The following is a 16,736-nucleotide window of genomic DNA, read 5'->3' as shown; positions in this document are numbered from 1 at the left end:
AAGACCTTTGGACCACCACTAGTAATTTAGTTTTTATCAAAAAAAAAAAAAACAATAGAGAGCATATTTAGACTTCTTGCAATTTTAGAAATCTAAAGGACTTGAAATAGTTACAATATGAGGTCTCTAGATCTATCAATGGGTTTCGGTCGAAACCCATTGATCGACCTAGAGACCTCAGATTACAACCATTTTAGGTTCTGTTGATTTCTAAAATTGCAAGAAGTCTATATATACTCTTTATTATTATTTTCAGCGTTCCTAGTGGTTGATTAAAGGTTTTGAAAAAAAAAAAATCTCTCTTTTTTCCATTTTTATTTTCTTTTTGTTATTGGCCCTGATCTAAAGATATATCAGACCTAACGTGGGCATGATCTCCTATAATAGGGTTGAGAAAAAAATAAAAAAAAAACAGAGAATTTATTTTTTCCAAAACCTTTGGACCACCACTACTAATACAAAAAAATAATAATGGAGAGCATATTTAGAATTTTTGCAATTTTAGAAATCTACAGGACATGAAATGGTTGCAATATGAGGTTTCTAGGTCGATCAATGAGTTTCGGTTGAAACCCACTTATCGACCTAGAGAACTCAGATTGCAACCATTTCATGTCATGTAAATTTCTAAAATTGCAAAAAGTCTAAATATTCTCTTCATTGTTATTTTTGGCATTCCTAGTGGTTGTTCAAAGGTTTTGAAAAAAAATAAATCTCTCTTTTTTCCCCCTTTTTTTCCTGTTGTTGGGTCTGATATCTCCCCAAATCAGGCCCATATTAGGCCTGATATGGAGAGATATCAGGTCCATATTGGGCCTGATCTCCTATAATATAATAGGGTTGAGAAAAAAAAGAAGAAGAAAAAAGAGAATTTATTTTTTCCAAAACCTTTGGACCACCACTACGAATATCGAAAATAAATCTCCCAATGTCGAAGATAAATTGACCTAGAGATCTCATATTGCAACCATTTCAGGTCCTATAGATTTCTAAAATTACAAGAAGTCTAAATATACTCTCCATTGTTATTCTCGACATTCCTAGTAGTTGTTCAAAGGTTTTGAAAGAATAAATCTCTCTTTATTATTTTTTTCTTTTTTTCTATTGTTGAGCATCTCCCTAAATCAGACCCACATTGGGCTTGATATGGAGAGATATCAGTCCCACTTTGGGCCTAATATGAAGAGATATTAGGCCCAACGTGGGTCTGGTCTCCTATATTGGATCAAAAGCGCTAGAGGGTGGGGGGGGGGGGGGGGTTGGTTGCTACTCGGAATACCATCCTAGTTCTCCTGCACAAAAATTTGTACAAGCATAGAGTTATCATAGCTACCCATGTGTTCTACTAAAGTTAAATTTGGATTGCAAACGATGCTTATCATTATTAATCCAAATCTTCCCTTTAGAAGTTAAACTTGAATTGGGAACGAAACTTAACATTCTTACTTCAAGTTCAACCGATGTGATCTTCCTAAGTTAAATCATATTACAGAAGTTGATCAAATATCTATTTCAAGGATTGACTTCCAGGTCAAACGTGGCAAGGCACTAGGCCTTCTTAGGTATGGGATCATCCACCATTGCCTAGACAAAGCATTTCAAAGAAATCGGATATTTAAACTTCTCACAGTAAACAAGGTTTAACAATAGAGACCTCAATAGAAACACATTATCGAAACATGAAATCGAAACGAAAATCGATAACAAAAATGATAATTAAAATCGATAACCTCTTGTCTTTAGTTTTTCAAGATCTATACAAAAGATGAACTAGTTATGATGCAGAAACTAATAACTAGTTATACCTCTTGTAACTTATAGACCTCTTGATCTTCTATTGTATTCCTCTTCTTATCTCGGACGTCGTGTGGATGACGATCTACCAAGACGAGAATCCACCCAAGCCTTCTTCTTCCTTTCAAGTTTCATCCACCAACTTTCTCCAAGAGATGATGAAGTTTAGCCACCAACTTTCCTCCAAGGGATGCTAGACAAGAGAACCTCCTTCTCTTCTTCTTCTCTTTCAAGCAATCGACCATCAATGGATCTCCACACCAATATGCCGCCAGCCACCAAGAGGGAAAACAAAGGAGAAGAGAGAAAGAGTAAGGGCCGACCACCACCAAGGAAGAGAGGAGAGGAATAGAAGATGTATTGTTGTGAGGTGAGGCACCTCTACCCTCTCTTTTATATTCCTTTGTCTTGGTAAATAGGGAAAGTTTTAAATATAATTAAAACTTCCTTATATTCCTTGCCAATGACTAAAAAGAAAAGTTTTAAAACAAAAACAAAATTAAAACTTCCTTTTCTTCTTGTCATGGCCGGCCACACATGCTTATTCTCCAAGCAAGGAAAGATTTTAAACAAAAATTAAAAATCTCTTTTTTTAAAAAAAAAATCCCTTTTGTGGATAGTTCTAAAAAGAATATTTTATAAATTAAAATCTCTCTCTTTTAAATCCTCTTATGGATATCTATGAAAGATAAGATTTAAAATAAAACATGATTTCAAGAAAGGAAAGTTTTATCAAAAAATTAAAATCTTTCTTTCACATTATAGATAACTACAAATAAGGAAAGATTTCAAATCTCTCTTTTATTCCTTTGTAGAAAGCTATAAAAGGAAAGATTTTAAAATTTAAAACCAACATAAAAGGAAAGTTTTCAACAAAATAAAAACTCCATTTTATTACCTTTTATGACCGATCTAAAAAAGGAAAGTTTTATATTAAAATCATCCTTTTACATCCTTTTAATGAATCTCTATAAAAGGAAAGATTTTACAAAATAAAACTTCCTTTTGAATTAAATATGGTCGTCCACCCTTGCTTGGGCTCCACGCTAGGGCCGACCATAACTTGAACCCATCTAACCTTGGTTTGCCCAGCCCTAGCTTGGGCTCCAAGCTTGGCTTGGCCGACCACCTTAAGGTGGGTAAGAATTTGGGTTTGGGTGGATATAAGACTTTATAAATAAGATGTTACAATAGGGACCGAGAGGAAGAATTGATTTTAGTCTCCCGATGAGCTTGAGCTTCCTGTGTTCGCCCTGAACACCCAACTCAAGTTCATCAATAATATCTCATTTCACTAAAGAGTTATTATTGCACTACCGCACCAATCCTATATTACTATATGGGCTCCTTTTTATCATGAGTGTGTTAGTCTCCCTGTGTTTAAGATATTGAATGCCCACTAATTAAATGAGTCACAACTCACTTAATTAATATCTAGCTCCAAGAGTAGTACCACTCAACCTTATCATCATGTCGGACTAAATCCACCTATAGGGTTTACATGACAATCCTTATGAGCTCCTCAAGGGGACATCATCAACCTAGATTACTAGGACACAGTTTCATTCTATAATCAACAACACATCATATAAATAATATCATTTCCCAACTTATCGGGCCTATTGATTTAACGAGCTAAATCGCACCCTTTGATAAATCAAAGAAATAAATACTAAGTATATGTGCTTTTTATTATATCATGATTAAGAGTATACACTTCCATAATAACAAAGGTATTGTTCTTTTATATAGTCAATATAAAAAGATACTACCTCAATTGGTCCTGCTCAATATACTCATAGTGTACTAGTGTAATTTATTTAGTCAAGATAAACTACTACCCAATTACACTACAACCACTCCAATGGTTTGTCCCATTCCATCTTGGTTGTGAACAACTATTTATAATTTATAAGGATCTGATAACATGATCTTCTGTGTGTCTCCTCACACCATGTTATCTACAATATAAATTAAATGGACAGCTACACTTAGCATAAATGTAGGCATTTGACCAATGTGATTCTTATATGTTTATACAAAAAGTTAGACTTTTAGTATATACTTTAACAATCTTCCACTTATACTAAAAGACTATGCTGTCATATACTCTGTCATACATCTGATTCCCAACCCTTCAACATGGCCATCAAAAGCTCTTGCCTTAAGAGCTTTAGTGAAAGGATCTCCCAGGTTATCATCTGATGCAATCTAGGTGGCAACAACTTATCCTCGTTATACGATATCTCGTATTGGACGGTACTTGCTCTCTATGTGTTTACTTGCCTTATGGGCTCATGGTTCCTTCGAGTTTGCTACTACACCACTTATTATCATAATACACTGTAATAATTTTTTGGGCAAACCAAAAATCACATCTAAGTCCATCATGAAGTTTCTGAGCCATACAACTTCTATAGCTGCCTCAGAGGCTGCCACATACTCAGCTTCCCTGGTGGAGTCCGAAAAACATCTATGCTTATCACTCCTCCATTGTTATGGATTTACCTCCTAAAGTAAACACAAAACCCCAAGGTTGACTTACTATTATCCCTATCTGATTAGAAGTTAAAATCTGTGTAATCCACAGAGATCAAATCTACTTCCATTGTTGCTAAAATGGCTTGATCACCTTGCCACCGGTTGTCTCTGAAGACTATGAGTGTCATAGTTCCTTCATGTTGCCTGTGTAATATATGAATACGCACCTGGAGATCACCCAGGTGGATATACTGCATGCGACTCCTTTGCAGTTGCATAAAACTTTCTTCTTGAATGAAGTTCATGTCGACTTGGTGATTGTCAGTCACTAGTATGACTTCTACAGATCTATGAACATAAACTCTGTGATGGGTGTCATCCCTTCTAGAGTGATAAAGAATCTCCGCCGGTACTATAGAGGCTCGTTCTTGCATGGATAGCTGCAGCTGGGCTTCTGGCTCTAGTTGCTGTTCAAGGGTATACCTTGATGATGCTCCACCAGTAAGTTGACGTCCAAGTCTCCTTGCAGCTTGCTGAGTATTGTAAAGACGTCGTTGATTTCTTCTGTAGCTCCTTATTTGATCTTCAAATAATGGTGTTGTGGCTACTTGTTGTTGCTATGTTCTGGTGGCGGCCATACTCCCTTTAGTTTTTCCTGTTCTTGCTTTAGGATTTTATATGGGTCTTTAAATACCCTTAGCTTTCCAGGTTTTTCTTTGGGTTTGGATGGACCAAGGGATAGGTTTTGAAGTTTGGAGACTAAGTCTTGTGGAAAAGGAGGGTTGTTTTATTTTCGAAGTTCTTGCTGAATATCTCTTAGGGTTTCGGCTATTTGGATAAGCAAATGGATTTGTGTATTATTTTGTTTAATGATTGCAGCGATTCCAGGCGTAGTACCTTGATAATTGCTTGGCTTGGCAAAACCAATAGAGGGATTTTCTATAGGATCAGTGTTGGGACCTTGACGTCCGCTAGAGAGGGGTGAATAGCGTCTCACCCAAATCGATCGCTTCCTATAATGTTAGTGCACAGCGGAAATACAAAAACAAATACTAACAAGAGAAAGCAAACCTAACACGTTGATTTAACGTGGTTCGGAGATAAAGCTCCTACTCCACGGCTGTCCGTAAGGTGGACGATCCTGATCTATCGGTGGATGACTCCCCGGAAAACCTCCGGCTAGCTCAAGTTCCTTGTCGGTGGAGAAACCTCGCCACAAACACTTGAATATAAGCACACCGATCACACGAGGGCTTGGGAGACTCTAATAGGCTTTAACCAAGTTTATTTCGTCAACCATGCCCAAGCACCTCAAGCTCTATTAAATAGAGCTCGAGAGGAAAACACTAAGCTGTTTTCCCGCTACCAGTTGACTGGTTTATGCACCAGTCGACTGGTCCTTGAAGCTGACCGTTACCCAACGTTCGACTACCAGTCGACTGCTACAGTGTACCAGTCGACTGCTACAATACTGCTACAGTGTCACAACAGTGCTGCTACAGTACTGCTACAGTAATCCTAAAACACATTCTAGCCTCCTCCATCAGCCTCGCGTCCCTCGGATGTCTCCTCATCCTTCACGTCTTGCCTTCTGGAGCTTCCTTCGGCCTTGTCCATATTGTCGGGTCTTCCTTTGCCAAGAGGCTCCTCACCTCGGGGCTTCATCCATTGTCAAGTCACACTTGGACTTACGTTGCCAAGACTACATGCTTGGACTTACACCGCCAAGACTCATCCTTGGACTTTCCTCCTTTGCCAAGATCACACTTGGACTTTCCTTGTTGTACCTGTATCCTGCACACTCACAATGCATATCAAATACAACAATAAACCTAACTTAAACCTTTGCCCAAACATCAAAACTTAAGGCACCTAGATTGCTCCAACAATCTCCCCCTTTTTGATGTTTGGCACCCTGTTTAAGTTAGGGAAACATAAATGCAATACATATGTAAATAAATATGCAAATCAACTCATGCATAAATAATGGAACCTAAATCCCTAAGCTCCCCCTTCACCTAAACTCCCCCTTGAGCTAGGATTTCCCGCAAAGGTAAACTTCTCCCCCTTTGCCTAAACAATCGCTCCCCATTCACCAAAGCTCGCCCTCGAATTAGGATTTCTTGCAAAAGTGTATAGGTTTCCCACTTAAACCTAGACTTCTCCCCTTTTGTCATACATAAAATAGAGCTCCAACAATATCCCAATTGTTGAAAACATGTCATCCAAATTAACTCTAAACTCATGTATTTATCCCCCATGGATCTTATATATTTAAACGAGCTGACACGGTCAAGAACAACGTTGAAAAATACTTTTAGGCTGGTATCAGTCGACTGAACTAGGTACCAGTCTACTGAACTAGCTACCAGTCGACTGCCCCCTTCGACAGAACCTTACAGAAGCATTTTGTGGTCGAAATCTACTGTTACCAGTCGACTGGTATCGGCACCAGTCGACTGGTATCGACAAAATGAGCTTACAGAAACATTTTGTGCTAAAAAACACTGTTACCAGTCGATTGGTATCTGCACCAGTCGACTGACACCCTATTTCTGCAAAAATCAGCATTTTCAGGCCAACTTCAGAAATGCACCAGAAATTCCCTGGACCTCCAAAAATCTCCAAATTTTGTGGAGAGGTCTATTGTACCCTTGTATACTTGGGGAAAATATATATAAAAATATATTTATCACAGATCCCAAGATTGATATAAAATTTAAAACTAGCTAAATAGTTCAATTGAACATTCACCTAAAGTCCTAGTTTTGGCTTCCTCTTGATATATCTACCCATACTAAATCACAATACTTCCCTAGCATGGGTTTATATGACATATATACATCAAAAACTAATTTTTATGCAATATGACCCCAATGTCATATTTTCATGCATGAAACACATCCCAATTGTGCCAACCCACTAAGTTAGAGACTTAAGTCTGTCTCCTAACCACTTGGCACATTTGATAACCCATCTATCATGGGTCCCAAAAGCTCTTCCTATCCTTAGGAATCTTAACCTTAGTCACCTCCCTTGGTGACTCATCCAATATGGCTAGGCTACTTCGATGCACCTTGGGTGACACTTAGCCTACTAAACTCACCTTCTTAACCTTAGACACCTTGTCTTTGATTAATTTCTTCTTGTCCTTAATCTTGGACACCTCATCCTTGCTATAATTATATGCTACCTTAGCATATTCCTTCTTATTGTCCTTGGATGACTCTCCCTTGTCCTTGGTAACACCTCTCATACCAATGCTATGTGCTACCTTAACACTTGACCTCCTTTTGGTCTTGGAAAAGATTTTTATGTTTTCAAAGAGTAACTCCCCCTAAAAATATGGTCAAACTTCTATCATTGCACCAACAATGACTTGGGTTTCTTAAATAATTAGGAAAACTAAAACTCGAAGTTTTGAGGTTCAAAATTCAATAATGAAACTAAACTTCAACCGAAACTTCACTTTAGTTTTTCTTAACCAATTCATACTTGTTTTCATCATGAAAACTCATGTAGACATTATTTAGGGTATACTTTATCAGGAAAAAATAGTTTTCTATGAAAATATTTTCTATTTTCAAAGATTGACACAAATTTAAAAACTCTTGAAAACTTCAATGTTTTCTCCTAATTTGTGTCTAACTTTTCAATGATGATTATGATCAAAAGATAGTCTTCACAAAGGTTTTTCAAAAGTATTTTGAAATCATTTTCAAAACCAATATCTAACCACGTTCTTTGGGCTCAATGTACATGACTTGTACATTAGCTTTCCCAATGATTGGAAGACACATAACTATGTGTTTTGATGAACCTAAAACTCAACAAGATGCACTAGATCAACATCTTGAGTTTTGTTCACCATCTTAACATCTCACTTGTATCTAACGTGTAATAAAACACATACAAGTCATCTTATAGTTCTTTGTGAGATGTATATTTGGTCTTACCCTAAACTAAGGGAGCATGCATCTCTATTTAGGCATTGTAAAAATCATGATCATCCATTTAGGATGTCACTTGATGATCCATCTTGTTGGGACACTTCCATACATAATAAATGTTTTTTATCCTTAATTACAAGGAAATTGACATACTGCATAATGATTAATGACATACATCAAAATAAGCAATTTTTAAAAGCAAAGCATGTTATAGCTACATGATGTATGTATGACATGACATGGTATTTTTATATTTTTCATAATAAAATGTGAATGCTAAATATGATGTCATGGCATATGATGGGCAAACAATCATGGCAAGTTAGCATAAATAAAATTTACCTAGATTACCTATCTAAGTATTCTTAACCCTAGCTAACTCAAAATTTAACCCTAGATTGCCTAATTTCATCAAGAAAATGTCAAACCCCAACTTAACATTTCTTTAATTTCTTTCTAAATTTGTGTCATTTTAAATTAAACAAATTCCTCAAAGTATGACACATTTTACTCTTTCCAAGAGTAAATGAAATCAAATTAAGACTTAGATTTGCCTTTAACCTTCTAAGAAAATGTCAAAACTCCAACTTGGCATTTCTTATCCTTTTCTAAATGTGTCAATTTAAATTAAGTTCAAAACTTCAAAGTTTGACACATTTTACTCTTCCAAAGAGTAAACATCTTACATTAGTACCTAGATTTTCCTTTAATTACCCTAAGAAGATACCAAAACCCCAATTTGGTATTTCTTATATTTTTCCACATTGTGTCAATTTAATTCAAACATAATTCCTTAAGATTTGGCACATGTTACTCTTTCCAAGAGTGACAATTTGGATTAAGGTTTACATTTCCCTTAATTCCATAAGAAAATGTCGAATTCCAAATTTGGCATTACTTTTGCTTCTCTCTAGTGTGTCAATTTAAATTAGATTTAACTCCTCAAATTTTGACACATTTTGCTCTTCAAGGCTTTAATCACATTTGATTAAAGCATGAGTTTTCTCTTAATTCCTTAAGAAAGTATCAAAATTTTAACTTGATTTTTCTTATAGTTTTCTTAAGTGTGCCAAGTTAGATTAAATTCAACTCTTCAAATTTTAGCACATATATTACTCTTTCAAAGAGTAATCCTACAATCCTTTTCATTTTCAAAGGTTAACAATAACCTTGAAAATGCTCTCAAGTGTCAACTTTAACAAGTTTGAGTTAACTACCATTCCAATTGGAGTTGACACTCTCTAAACCTATCTAGGGTGTAGAGAATATGCTCCTAGGAACCCACAACCTATTGGTGCTCCTTGGATGCTCTAGGTACTCACTAGGGATGACTTCCCTATATACCTTCTAAGGACCTTTCTAGGCTTCTTAGAAGCCCTGGTCACCTCTACTAGGTCACTTCTAGGAATAACTTCCCTTGTAACCTTCTTTGTGACTTTATTAGACTTCTTAGAAGTCTTAGTCACATTTATCTTGTCAAAAGTACTCTTAGGGATTCCTTTCCTAGTATTTTTGACTTGACCTCTACACCTAGGGTTGGTCCCATAGCTATATGGAACCCTATGAAAGGAAGTCACATCCTCCTTGGCTTTAGGTTTGTATCCTAAACCCCTATCGTCATTGGATGACTCTTGTCTAGCTTTTCCTAGGTTATGCTCATTTTGACCCCTAAGCATGTTTTCCATTCTTGCTAAGGTCCTTTCTAAATTATCAAGTCTTGTCCTCAAGACTTGATTTTCACTCCATAAATCCCTAGATTTTGGTTTTTCATTTAATCTTTGAGCATTTCTATTTTTAGGCTTATATCTAAAATCCTTAGTGTTATTGCCTAAGTTGTTATTTACCTTCCTAACCTTAGGTGTGGTAAATCTAGCATGAGGAGGAGTATATTTATCCTTAAGGTTATCATGCCTCCTATTCTCATGATAAATAGCATTAAGATGATAAGAGTTATTTCTAGCATACTTTTTATCATGTGTCAACGGAATGGATTCATTAAATAATACCTTGGTTTTTACCTTGGAAGCTCCCTTCTTCTCCTACTTCTTCAAGTGCGCCAATTTTTTGAGCTCTCCTCTCCTTGGGCACTTTGTGTGGTAGTGACCCCACTCACCACATGTAAAGCACCTAATGTGCTTCTTATCCTTCTTCTTCCTCCTACAACTCACATTAGTTTCTAAATTAACTTTAGTGAGTTTAGGGTTTACCTCCTTTACCTTCTTGAGCGAAGGACACCTACTCTTGTAGCGCCCCATCTTACCACACTCAAAACATTTGATGTGGTCCTTTGTGCTCTTCTTGATAGTTGAGGTAGGGGTTGAGCTTCCAAGATCTCCTCTTCCTCGGATTTCTCTTCTTCCTCTTCACTTGAAGATGTGGACTCTTCCACTTCTTTATCTCTTGAGGATGTGGAAGATCTCTCCTCTTCCACCTCTTGCTTCTCTTTCTCTTCCTCCTCTTCCTTTTCCTCCTCGAATGTTGACCTCTTGTCAACATCGGATTGGTCCTTCTCTTCTTGGACCAATGAACCATTCTCCTTGGGCTCTTCCACTCCTTGGATTTTTATAGGGCCTTCATGATAGGCAATGATCTTTTTCCAAAGATCACTTACATTTGTGGTTTCACCTACACTCAACAAAATATTAGAATGTAGTAAATTATGTAAAATTCTCGTTACCTCCTTGTCCGCCTCCGATTGCTCTCGTTGCTCTTCGGTCCAATGCCGAGGTTGGAGGCGTTTACCCTTCTTGTTCATAGGAGCTTCAAATGGGGCACTCAAGACAACCCATTGGGTCCAATCCATTTGGAACCATGTCTCCAACCGCTTCCCCCAATAATTGAAGTCTTCTTTGTCGTACGGAGGTGGAATTCGGATATCCCATCGGAGCAGTCCTTCGGACTCCATCTTCTTCTTCCTCTAGCTTCTTGCTCTCTTGGCAGTTAGTCCGTAGAAGAGCGACCTCGCTCTGATACCACTTGTTGGGACCTTGACGTCCGCTAGAGGGGGGTGAATAGCGTCTCACCCAAATCCATCGCTTCCTATAATGTTAGTGCACAGCGGAAATACAAAAACAAATACTAACAAGAGAAAGAAAACCTAACACGTTGATTTAACGTGGTTCGGAGATAAAGCTCCTACTCCACGGCTGTTCGTAAGGTGGACGATCCTGATTTGTCGGTGGATGACTCCCCAGAAAACCTTCGGCTAGCTCAAGCTCCTTGTCGGTGGAGAAACCTCGCCACAAACACTTGAATACAAGCACACCGATCACACGAGGGCTTGAGAGACTCTAATAGGCTTTAACCAAATCTATTTCGTCAACCATGCTCAAGCACCTCGAGCTCTATTAAATAGAGCTCGAGAGGAAAACACTAAGCTATTTTCCCGCTACCAGTCGACTGGTTTATGCAACAGTCGACTGGTCCTTGAAGCCGACTGTTACCCAATGTTCGACTACCAGTCGACTGCTACAGTATTCCAGTCGACTGCTACAGTACCCAGTCGACTGCTACAGTGTTGTTATAGTGTCACAACAGTGCTGCTACAGTGTCACTATGGTACTGCTGCAGTAAATCCTAAAACACATAGAATTTTGCCCTGAGTACAATAACTCATCACTCTTCCTCGCCCGACCAACCTAGACCTAGCCTTCTAGCCTTCTCCATCAGCCTCGCGCCCCTCGGATGTCTCCTCATCCTTCACGTCTTGCCTTCTGGAGCTTCCTTCGACCTTGTCCATATTGTCGGGTCTTCCTTTGCCAAGAGGCTCCTCACCTCCAGGGCTTCATCCATTGCCAAGTCACACTTGGACTTACGTTGCCAAGACTACATGCTTGGACTTACACCGCCAAGACTCATCCTTGGACTTTCCTCCTTTGCCAAGATCACACTTGGACTTTTCTTGTTGTACCTGTATCTTGCACACTCACAATGCATATCAAATACAACAATAAACCTAACTTAAACATTTGCCCAAACATCAAAACTTAAGGCACCTAGATGGGTCTTTAAATACCCTTAGCTTTCCAGGTTTTTCTTTGGGTTTGGATGGACCAAGGGATAGGTTTTGAAGTTTGGAGACTAAGTCTTGTGGAAAAAGAGGGTTGTTTTGTTTTCGAAGTTCCTACTGAATATCTCTTAGGGTTTCGACTATTTGGATAAGCAAATGGATTTGTGTATTATTTTGTTTAATGATTGCAGCGATTCCAGGCGTAGTACCTTGATAATTGCTTGGCTTGGCAAAACCAATAGAGGGATTTTCTATAGGATCAGTAGCAGAAAGAGCTTCTCGATATGAAATTGTATTTCTTGAAATAATGAAAGTGCTCATAAAAACTTATCAGAACTTATAGGAACTCTTGTTCTTTAGGCGAGGGCAGTTCCTTCCCAGAGAACCTCATACAGATGTGCCCTTGGATTTCTCAGGCCTTCTTTGCCTTTTTCCACCAAGTTAGGATCTTTCCTTTTGTTTCTCAGGGTTGCATAATACCAACAAGCTTAAGTAACAAGAGTATGACAAGCTCTGATACCAGGGGAGCACACAGACGGAAACGGAAGGAAATTGAAATTGATAAGTTAAGAGCACACTCACAACACTCACAAGCACACTTACAATCTTCTATAATACTACTAAAGATGTGAAGTGCTTCTTATCCCTTTATCAACAAACGTGATGATGGGACCCAATGAGCACCCAGCAGGATAGCACGTGGTGCGTCCGAGGGACGAGGCGCTGCGGAAGAGTACACCGGCGAACGAAAATGAAGCGTGCGGTGGTTCTGAGAGACGAGAAGCCGGAGCGGAAGACTGCTCGAGGAGCAAGAGACGCAGCTAGCGAGAAGGTTGGCATAGGGTGCGACTGAGGGACGAAGACTGCGGATGAGTACACTGGCGGACGAGAAGGAACCACGTGACGATTCCGAGGGACGAGAAGTCGGAGTGGAAGCCTGCTCGAGAAGACCGGAACTTGGGTTCGGGAGAGCCCTTTTCCGGATGACAGAGATCACCCAAGTGAACGGAGCCGGAGAAGAAGACCCGGGGCTGGAAAAAGTCAACGGGCTTCATGAGGGCGCCCTCTGCTCAGCAACCAGGGCCCCCTCAAGCTCCATGAGGGTGCCCTCGTGCCTTGCTGTGAGAGGGTCTTCTCCAATTCACTTCCTGCAAAATACGTTAGTTCAACATACCCTGCAAAATAGAGTTAAGACATGATAAGACATAGAATTTGACAGTCATCGGACTGTCCAGTTCTAACTTCGGATCCCCGATTGGAAACCCTAGGTCGAACCGACGCCTACTGTTCCCTCACTAGGGAACGTGTCCTCACCTACTCCACTCTGGAAAGTTTACCTATTGCCAGTTGATCCTCCAGACCAACTAGACTTTTGCTCAGCGCCCGATGCTCTAGGACTTTTCGCTGGACGCCCGCTCCACGACCCGCCAGTCTTTCACCTGGTTCGCGACACCAAGACTTTCCACCTAGAGTCCTCGACTCTAGGACTTTTGTCCGAAGCACTCGACCCACCAAGACTTTCTGTCTAGGGTTACTATCCCCTAGGACCTAGGGTTACCACCCCCTAGGATTTTTCACCTACCTAACCGTAGCTAGAACTTTTGCCTAAGTACACTTAGGACTTTCCTGCAAACTCATTCAAACACATTAGATAACAAAACAACTTAACTTTGGACCCTTTGACATAATCAAAACCAAGGTTCGATCGTCGGATGCTTCCCGCACCAACAATCTCTCCCTTTTTTATTATGGTAATACGATTCAAAGTTAAGTAATAAATGAAGGAGCATAAACACTATAAGTTGGAAAAAAACCTTATGCTCCCCCTTTCATAAAGATTATGTTTAAATTCGTTTGAATTCTTAATTTTGACTCTTCTCTCCCCCTTTGACATAAATAAAAAAATAAGTAGAGAGAAATTTTATTTAATATGTAAAAATATACTCTGTTTAACTTTAAGCTCCCCCTGAAGGGTAGCACAAAAAAACTTAGCTAAGCTTAGCTTTGAAAATAATTACTTTGAAAAACACTTAGCTATATTTAGTTTTGGAAATGACTGTTTTGAAAAATACTTTAGCTAAATTAGAAATATTTTGAGAATACTTATCTTTTTAGCTTTGAAAATAAGTGCTTTAAAACACATTTAGTTAATTTTAGAAGTGCTTTGAAAACACTTAGATTTTTCCAAAAATAAATTAGCTAAATTTTAGCTTTGTCAAGTATTTAGCTTTCCAAAGAAATTGATAAAAATTTAGTTTTAATACTTAGTTTTATAGAGGTTTTAAAAAAGGCTTAGTTAAAAGCACTCAACTTAAAAGGATTTTGAAAAAATACTTTACTTTTAGGAATATTGTGATAAAAACTTAAGCTTTTTTAAAAATATTTTCTTAAAAAAATACTTAGTTAAGTAAATGATTTTTTAAAAAACTTAAAATATTTTATCAAATACTTAGTTTCAAAAATAATTTATTTTTCATAAAAAATTGAACTTCCTTTTTAGAAATATTTTAAACTTTTTTGAAAAGTTTAACTTTGAATAATAATGTTTTAGGAAAATAAAGACAAAAATTAATGTTTTAAATTTCTTTGCACTCCCCCTTAATTAATGCCAAAACAAATTTTTAGGGAAAATAAAGATAAAAATTAATGTTTTAAATTTCTTTGCACTCCCCCTTAATTAATGCCAAAATAAATTTTTAGGGTCCTAGAGTCCAAGTATGTAAACATAAAAGTTATTATTTATTTTCTTAATTTTTCATCTCACTCATTCTAGGTTATCAAGCATGTTCAGCTTATAAGTGTGTGTGAGATGAAAATAACTATATTTCAATTTTAGCAATATTGAGATTTAAAATCTAAGTTTGAATTTCCAATGAGTTTGAATTTAAAATATGAGTAAACATTTACATTTTTTGAAGATTTTGAAAATATATTAATTAAGTTTGAAATGATAATCTTACCTATTAACTATCATTGAGATTTTGAAAAACTAAATATGATTTAAAAATTAATTATCATTAAGTTTTTCAAAAATTAAATATAATTTAAAGATTAATTATCATTAAGATTTGAACAATATATGATAATTTGAAATTTGATTATGATTTGAAAATTATAATTTTGTAAATAATGATTTTGAAATTTTAAATTATAAAAAGTAATTATAATTTACTTTTGAAATTAATTAACCTTTTGAAATTAATTATAATTTGAAACTTAATAATAATTAAAATTTTGAAATTAATTATGATTTGAAACTTAATAATAATTAACTTGTTGAAATTAATTATGATTTTTGAAATTAATTAAAAGTATAATTTAATTATGATTTAACCATTTTGAAATTAAGATAAACATTTTGAAATTTTTTGAAATTAATTAAGTTAATTTAATTGAATTAATTTGGAACTACTTTAAGTCTAGATCCATCTCACCCTTTTCTAAATTTTCAACCAGGGAGCCTTAGTATATTTGTGAGATGGTTAACTCAATCTAAAATGTTAAATTATCATCTAAGGATTGATTTATATTTGTGTTAGACTCAAGTTTTACAGTTAGTCAATTAAATAACTATTTCAATGATTGGCTTCTAGGCTATGGTGAGGCACTAGACCTTCTTGGTTATGAGATCATCCACCACTTCCAGACAAAACTTATCAAATAAATTAGATATTTAATTTCCTTACAATAACTCTTAGGTCTAACTAGTCAATTGTAAATCATGCCTAAGTCCTTATTTATCCTAGTCTAAGCATGCATATAAAAAAAAAATGTAAATCAAGCATCAAACAAATCTATCTATTGATAAAAATGGTCTTTCTATTGGCTCCCCTGGATCATAGCCTCGATAAGGTCTATCAAGGTAATGAATATGATCCTTGGGAATCCAATATTTACCAAATCCAACTTGATTAATCAAGTTTAACTTGGGGGCTCATGCATGGACTAAGTTTCTATTTGAGCATTTTAATATAGACAAATAAGATCTATATTTTTGTTTGGCCTTAAATCCAAGTTCAGTTCGGTTGTATACGACCCTTTGTTTTCCAAGAATTAAGTCAAGGTTCTTAGAACCCAAAGTGAACCGTTCTAATGAGTCCTTGAGTTCTTTGACTTGAGTTTTTAAATTAGAATTCTCTTGCTTAGTCAAAGAACTCGAGTTAGTCACTTCCTTAAGGGTTGTTTCCTCTTTTTGGAGTGACTAAACCCGGATGTTGGATTTGACCAACTCTTTTAATAAGTATGAAACTAGATTTTGTAATTCATCTACGTTAGTACTAGAAATTAGAGAGCTTACAATGGGGTTAGACCCTTCAGAAATGGATACGGATCCGTGGCTTCGCTCGGACTCGATTTCTAATTCGCTCTCGATATCTGACTCGGACTCGGATTCAGTTTCGGCCACATATGCTTGTACTGGTAGAGCGAGGTAACTTGCTTGCTTGCTTGTGTTCTTCCTCGTTGGATTCTTCTGATTCTGGTTTGGAGGTTTACTCTGGAGA

The sequence above is a fragment of the Zingiber officinale genome, chromosome 3A, assembly GCF_018446385.1.
Source record: "Zingiber officinale cultivar Zhangliang chromosome 3A, Zo_v1.1, whole genome shotgun sequence".
NCBI classification, from domain to species: Eukaryota; Viridiplantae; Streptophyta; class Magnoliopsida; order Zingiberales; family Zingiberaceae; genus Zingiber; species Zingiber officinale.
This window is presented reverse-complemented; position numbering follows the sequence as displayed.